The sequence below is a fragment of the Callithrix jacchus genome, chromosome 2 (assembly GCF_049354715.1).
Source record: "Callithrix jacchus isolate 240 chromosome 2, calJac240_pri, whole genome shotgun sequence".
In the NCBI taxonomy this organism is placed as follows: domain Eukaryota; kingdom Metazoa; phylum Chordata; class Mammalia; order Primates; family Cebidae; genus Callithrix; species Callithrix jacchus.
Genome location: NC_133503.1, coordinates 79715543 through 79723979, shown reverse-complemented (window position 1 = coordinate 79723979; position 8437 = coordinate 79715543). Strand labels below are relative to the sequence as shown.

The 8437-nt window shown below is 35.5% G+C and overlaps 1 pseudogene; it reads right to left on the bottom strand.

Annotated features, from left to right (window-relative positions):
* Positions 1-1719: 1719 nt before the first annotated feature.
* Positions 1720-2824, bottom strand: LOC100397831 (farnesyl pyrophosphate synthase pseudogene; annotated as a pseudogene).
* Between the last annotated feature and the right edge of the window lie 5613 nt (positions 2825-8437).

Here is an 8437-nt window from a genome sequence, read left to right as displayed (position 1 = left end):
GGTACACCTATCAAACGTAGGTTAGGTCTCTTCACATAGTCCCACATTTCTTGGAGACTTTGTTCATTTCTTTTTGCACTTTTTTCTCTCATCTTGGTTTCTCATTTTATTTCATTGAGTTGATCTTCGACTTCCGATATTCTTTCTTCTGCTTGGTCAATTCAGCTGTTGAAACTTGTGCATGCTTTTCGAAGTTCTCATATTGTGTTTTTCAGCTCCTTCAATTCATTCATATTCCTCTCTAAGTTATTCATTCTTGTTATCATTTCCTCGAATATTTTTTCAAATCTTTTTTCAAGGTTCTTTGTTTCTTTGCATTGATTTAATACATGTTCTTTTAGCTCACAAAAGTTTCTCATTATCCACCTTCTGAAGTCTAATTTCGTCATTTCATCACAGTCGTTTTCTGTCCAGCTTTGTTTTCTTGCTGGTGAGGAGTTTTGGTCATTTGTAGGAGTTGAGGTGTTCTGGTTTTGGGTGTTTTCCTTTTTTTTGCGCTGGTTTCTTTCCATCTTTGTGGATTTATCCACCTGTCGTCTGAGTAGTTGCTGACTTTTCGATTGGGTCTGTGAGTGGACGCCCAGATTGTTGATGATGAAGTATTTCTGTTACTTGGTTTTCCTTCTACCAGTCTAGTCCCTCCACTTTATGACTGCTGAGGTGCACTCCAGGCCCTGCTTATCTGGGGTGCACCTATAGTGGCTGCAGAACAGTGAGGGATGCTACCAGTTTCTTTTTCTGCTATCTTTGTCCCAGAGTGATGCCTGCCAAATATCAGTCTTCTTGATATAGAGGGGTCAGGGAGCTGCTTGAGGAGACAGTCTGTACTTTATAGGAGCTCAAGTGCTGATTTGTGAGTCTGTTGTTTATTCAGGACTGTTATGCTGCTACATTTAATTCTGCTGCAGCAGGACTCATAAAAAAAATTCTTTTTTTCTCAGATGCTCTGGCTTGCGGGTTTGGGGTTTTCTTTATGAGTGTCTGTTGCGCTGTCCTGCCCAGCTAGGAGGCAGTCTAGTCACTATTTGCCTGCCGAGGCTCTGCCCTGCTGGTGTGAGGTCTGTCCTCTTTCTGCAGGCTCTGCCCTGCTGCTGCGGTCTCTGCCCTGCTGCCATGGGCTACACCCTGTGGCAGAGTATCTCTGTTGTGGCAGGTTGCCTCGGCAATGGCAGGCTGCATCAGCAATGGAAGTGTACCTCAGTAGGGGCGGGTTGCCTCAGTAATGGCAAATGCCCCTTTCCCACTGAGCTGCACCATCCTGGGTTCAGCTGTGCCCACAGTGAAACTCTCCACCTGGAGTGTTTGGAATCGCCATTTTGTTTGTCCCACTGCGCTGGCCCAAATGCTGTTTTCCTGGAATCTCCTGGCCTGGCTCACTGTCCAAGTCCCGTTCAATCAGATGGATATGCCAGTGTGCCCTCTCAAGTCTCAGATTGCCGGTTCAACAGGGCACCCGGACCAGTGTGCTTTGTGCGGAGCACTGTGGAGCGCCACTGCGCTGCAGCGCCGGCCGCCAGCTGCACCAGCCAAAACCACTGTGCTGGCATTCTGCATCTCTTTTATACCTGTGAATTTCCCTGTTCTGTGGGCTACAAAGATTTGTCTGGAAATGCGGCCCTGACTCACCCTCCGAGCATTCACTGGGAGCTTCAATCCTGGGTTGTTCTCACTGCACCATCTTGAGTCAGTCCCCCCGATTTTTTTTTTTTACACAATAATTTATTTGTTGAGGGCCTCCTCTCTGCCCTTGTAGTCTCTAGGTCCCTTTTTCTGCTTGTAGATTTTTCGTGCAAGCCCCAGAAAGATAGCAGGGGGCAGGGGTACTGCGAACTCTTCAATGAGAGCCATAATGTGGTTGTAACTGTCTTTCTCATACTTCGAGAACACGATTGGCAGATCCAGCTCCTCATATAATGCCTTCACTTGGGCCACCTTCTCAGCCTCCTTCTGCTCATAATTTTTCTTCAGGATCTGGCACTATTCTGGAGTGGACCATTGCAGACACTGGACCACCAGCCAGCTGCATTTGTTGTCCTGGATGTCAGTGCCAACTTTGCCAGTCACACTGGGGTCCCCAAAGAGGTCAAGGTAATCATCCTGAATCTGAAAGAACTCTCCCATCTCCAGCAGGATCTTCTTGGCATTGGCATGCTCCTTCTCCCCATCAATTCCTGCCATGTACAAGCCTACAGCTACAGGAAGGTAGAAGGAGTAGAAAGCCATCTTGTACTTGACAGTGGATTTTTACATCTTTTTAGTGACTCTACTGAGATCCATATTGTCTTGGGGGGCTTTAATGAGGTCCAGGGTCTGCCAAATCTCGGTCTGACAGGAACTTTGCAGGAAGAGCTTGATTAGGTTCAGGTAATAGGGCTGCTACTGGCAGTAGAGCTTCAGCAGGCGGTAGATACATGCTTCCAGAAGGATAGCATCATTGATGGCATCCAAACCCACACCTGGCTTCTGATACCAGCAGATCTGTTTCCAGCAGTTGAGGAATGAATCCATGATGTCATCTGTCACCAGGAAGAAAGCTTGCAGCAGTTCCACACACCAGCCCACAGTCAGGGCTCGCTGGAGACTATCAGCATCCTGTTTCCTTGGCTCCACCAGCTCCCAGAAGGCTACTAGCACCATCAAACACAGTGATACTTGCCTCCAATGGCGTTGTACTCCAGGACCTTCTTGAGCCAGGCAATAGCATCTCCTGTCTCTGGGTGCCCCATTTCATCTTCAGTCAGCACCCTAACAATCTGGGAGAAGTGCTGAATGAAATCCTGCTTAAAACATCTGATTTCTGGTCTCCATTCATTCTGAGGGAGGAGCAAAGTGTTCTGTTCCTGGATGCAGGTTCCTGCTTCTGGATGAATATTTTTGTATATTAGTGTTGTTTCATGTATCTGACAATATTGACTCTAAAAATTATTTTTCATGTAGTCTCTTAAGTATTCTATGTGATCATATTATTTTCCAATAAAATCTCAGTGTTCTTTTTATTTCTATAGCTATACATATTTTATTTTATTGGAAAGAATCATCAATACACTGTTGAGTCTAATGATTAGAGGCAGCATTCTATTTATTTTCTATTCACTATTGTGTTTTATGTCCATAAAGATTAATATGAGATGTCTATATTTAGTTGTTGTTTCATTTCTTCTAAAAATATTTTATAGTTTTCCGTACACTTCATCTTGCTTTTTATTTCTTAAATTTGTTATTGTTTTATTGATGCTATTGTGAATAAAATTGTCTTAGTATCATTTTTAGACTTTTAGAATAAATAAAATACCAATATGTAGAAATACAATTGATATTTATATATTGATCCTGTATCCTTTGACCTTAATGAGTTTATTTATTAGTTTGGTTGTTTTTTGTTTTCCATTGGGGTCTTTTTTATTTTGAGTGTTGTGTTTTGGATTTATTAGGATATTTTATATGCAAGACTTTGTCTGGAAATAAAAACAGTTCAATTTTTTTCTTTCCAAAATGGATGCCTTTTATTATTATTATTATTTGCTCAATTGCATGGACAAGAAATTCTAGTGTAATTTTGAATAGGAGTAGTGAGAAAGGACATCTTGTTTTTAATCTTAGAAGAAAAGCCTTTAGTATTTTATCATTAATATGATGTCAGCAGATTTTTTAAATATATGAATTTTATTAAGTTGAATAAGTTTTCTTTAACTCCCAATTTGTTGATTTTTTAAAAATCATGAATAGGTGTTAGATTACCGTCAAACATTTCTCTTTGCATTTATTGAGGTGATCAGATGGTTTTAGTTCTTTTATTAATATTGACTTTCAGATGGATAATTTACTTTTCTATTTCCCCTTTAGTTGTGGTGAGCCCTAATTCATATTTCTCCCATAGCTCTTTATGTAAATGGATAAGTATATATGTATGCATATATGTAAATATGTATATGATTATGTGTGTATATTTACCTATATTGTAATGATCTGTTTCAACATGCATTCATTTAATTAAGTGTCCATATACCCTTGTGGAAATAGCCTGGGCTTGGGAACCATATAAATTGAGCTGAAATCCTAGGATTTAAACTGTGCATACTAGAAAAAATAAATCACTTGATATTTCAAATCTGTTTATTCATTTCTATAAAGATGCTAATAATGGAATTCTTAAGTGCTTGTGATAATTACAAAGATTACTTAAGTAATGTATATCAGAAACACCTAGCAAAGTGTGTGGGTCGTCGTAGATGCTCAAAAATGTTAATTCTGTCTGTTTCACATTTACTTTCCTGATCTGTACAAGCCCTGCCATAGGTGTCCCATATACATTTGTCAAACTATATATAGACCAGTCTTATCAGGAAGCTAAGGAAAATGACTCAGGAATGGTATTGAGTATTTCATTGCTCATCCCCTAAGGAGATGAGCTTAAAACTGTTCCAAACATCATCTAACAAGGGGCTTGAGAAACCTGCAGTGAATTTCCCTGTCTTAAAGTATTAGATGCGGAAAACTATATATTAATGTTTAGTTTAAAAATGCTGTAAATTTTGAGGCAAGAAAATCCCGTGATAATCATATAGGTTTATATAATCATTTTCATGAGGTGGGTAGTAATAGAGATTTTTTGCTGGCTGATTAGTTTTGTTAGTTGCACATGTATAGAGCAAGGTTCTAAAATGGGTCCTGTTGCAAATAAAAGACAATGGTGAACAAGAAAATAGAGGCACATGAGAAATTTGTATTCTTCTAGGGCTTACATCTTGCTTAAGTTTTACTGGCATTGACTCCATAACTTGCATTTGCTGTTGTTCAAGTGAGTAAATTAGTGAAAACATTAAGCAGATACATATTAATTATAGTGAATATGCCATTTTTTAAAAATATGCCATTTTTAAAGGATCATCTTTTCCTTTTTGTTTCCGTTGAATTTGAGATACTGTCTATAATTTTAATGATTAGTGTTTCTTTTTTCTATTTGTGCATTCTACCTCAGTAGATGCTGTATCTGAGTATAAAAATAAAAAAACATTTATGTAGAATCCATTTTATGTCTTTTTGCTAAGTTTGTTTATATACCACATTTATCAGTTATATTTATTTATTTAAATATTTATTTACATAGTATTAACATCCATCCTGGAAAACTGTTGCATCTTAATTCTTGATTGTTCTCATTTCTGTAAAAATAGCACTGGATATGTAGAAAAGATTAAGTATATAGTAAAAGAGAAATTGTCATGAAATTAGGAGATTATATTCTCTTCATTAAATGTATTCACTGTGTTACTATGTTGATAATATAAGCTCCAAAATGGAATAGGATGTTCATGCAAATAGATTTACAAGTGGACATTAAAGTATAAATCACATGAGTTACATAAAAATTTGTCTTTTTTGGGCTCTGTTTTTCCACTGCTAAGGGTATGGTCTTTAATTTGCTAAAGAGAATGTTTATAAGCCTCTAACTTATAATAATTACTGTTGAGACCCACACAATGAGAATAGGAGAGAAATAACTTAGTGACAACTTGTCGTTCCATCTCTTAAAACTGAAAAAAATATATATTACTTCAAAAGGAAATATTAGTTATGTCAATTGCCATAGAATATAGTCATCTGAGTGGAAGTAACTAATTATCTGGCAGAGACTGTTTACTTAAATTATACTTAGAATGACTCAGTGGGTTACACAGCTATAGTGAATATTTTTCAATCAAAGTCACTGCAGAATTAGAAACACTATAGTTCTCCTATTCTGGCTGGCCCTTTCTGAAAGGATATTATTTCTATAATCATCATTGGAAATTGTGTTAACAAAGCAAACAATAAAAGTTTCAAAGAATCTGTTGCTTAAAAAACTAATAGATTTTTATTTTAATTTAATTTTACTATTGATTCTCTTAAGGACATCTGTGCCTTGGAAACATAAACAGGCTTAGATTATGGGTGTCAATAAGTCTATCAAACTTAAAAAAAAATTCAATAGGATTTTGGAGAACAAATGGTATTTAGTTACATGAATACATTTTTTAAGGGTGATTTTTGAGATTTCGGTGCACCTATAACTTGAGCAGTGTATACTGTACCTAATGTGTAGTATTTTATCTTTGTCACCTCCTACTCTTTCCCCTGAGTTCCCAAAGTCCAATATATAATTCTTACACCTTTCCATCCCCATAGTTTAGCTCCCACATGTGAATGGGAACAAAGAGTGTTTGGTTTTTTATTCCTGAGTTACTTCACTTAGGATAATAGTCTTCAATTACATCCAGTTTGCTGCAAATCCCACTATTTTGTTCCTTTTTATGGCTGAGTAGTATTCTACAGTATATTTATTATATTTTCTTTATCTACTTATTGATTGATGGGCATTTGGGCAGTTCCATATTTTTGCAATTGCAAATTGTGCTGCTGTAAACATGCATGTGCAAGTATAATTTTTGTATAATGACTTATTTTATTCTGGGTAGATAATATCTAAAAGTGGGATTGCTAGATCAAACAGTAAATCTACTTTTAGTCCTTTAAGGAATCTCCACACCATTTTCTACAGTGGTTGTACTAGTTTACATTCCCACCAACAGCATAAAAGTGTTTCCTTTCTACCACATCCACACCAATATCTACAAATTTTTATTATGGCCATTCTTTCAGGAATGAGTTTGTATTGGATTGTGGTTTTAATTTTCATTTTCCTGATAATTTGTAATTTTGGGCATTTTTCTATATGCTTGTTGGCCATTTGTATATCTTCTTTTGAGAATTATTTATTCATGTTCTTAGTCTACTTTTTGTATTTGTTTTTTCTTGATGACTTGTTTGAATTCTTTGTAGATTCTGGATATTAGTCCTCTGTCATATGTATAGATTGTGAAAATCTGTGGGTTGTCTGTTAACTCTGCTGATTATTTTGCTGTGCAAAAGCTTTTTCATTTAATTAAGTTCTATCTATTTATTTTTGTTTTTGTTGCATTTTTTTCTTGGGTTCTTGGTCATGAAGTCTTTCCCAAGCCAATATCTAGAAGTGGTTTTTCATATCTATTTTAAAAATGTAGTTTAATAAAGCTTTGTAATTTTCTTCATTAAGAACTTTTCTAGTATTTGTTATATTAATATTTATTTCTAGATGATTTTGGTTCCAGTTGAAATGGAGTAAGTAGATTCCAGTCTACATCTTGAACTGAATGAAACTAAATACACTTGAGAGTATGTATGAAATAGCTATCTAAAAACTGAGCTGGGAAATATAAAAATACTTAGAGAGTAAACATCACACTTTCTGCAAAATGGCAAATGTTATTGGTTTTAAGAGGTGGTAGAAAAGGAGATACAGGGGTAGAAAGTTTGTTCAAAGGGATAATATTCATAAAGTTCTCAAACTTCTTGAATATTACCTGAAGGCATTTAATAATCAGATTCTGAAAGGTCAAGGATAAAGAAAAGATCCTAAAAATAACAAGAGGAACAAATAATTATACCATGAAGCCCCAGTGTGGCTGGAAACTGACTTTTCAGTGGAAATCTTACAGATTAGGAGAGTGGCATAACTTATTTAAAGTTCTGAAGGAAAAAAAAATATATTTTACCCTAGAACAGAACATCCAGGGAAAATGCCCGTCAAACATGAAGTAGAAATAAAGTTGTTCCCAGACAAACAATAGCTGAGGGATTTTATCAACACCAGAACTATCCTACAGGAAATGCTTAAGAAAGTTCTTCAGTATGAAAGAAAAGGGTGATTATGAGCAAAAGAAATAATCTGAAAGTTCAAAACTTATTGGTAAAAATAAGCACACAAAAAAACACAGAATCTTATAACATTGTAATTGTGGTATGTTAACTACTATTATCTTAAGTAGAAAGGTTAAATAATGAACAAATTAAAATAGTAACTAAAATAACTTTTAAAGACATAGTTCAATAAGACATAAAGAGAAATGATAAAAAGTTAAAAAGTGGGAGGATGAAGTTAAAAGTGTAGATTCATTGTTTTCTTATTTTATTTTGGTTTGATTGCTTATGCAGTGTTAAATTGTCATTTGTTTAAAGTAACAGTTTAAAAGATAGTATTTAAATGCCTCATAGTAAACTCAAATAAAAAAACATACAACAGATACACAAAAGATAAACAGCAAGAAACTAAATCATACCACCAGAGAAAATGAGCTTCACTGAAAGAAAGATAGAAAAGAGGGAAGAAAGAGAAGACAAAAAAACAATTAGAAAACAAATCACAATGTGGCAGGAGTCAGTTCATATGTATCTGTAATAACATTAAATGTCAATGGACTAAACTCTCCAATCAAAAGACATAGAGTAAATAAGGGGATTTAAAAAGAGGCACATTGATATGTTGCCTACAAGAAACACACTTCACCTATGAAGACATACATAGACTGAAAATAATAAAATAAAAAAAGGTATTCTATGCTAATATAAACCAAAAGAAGAG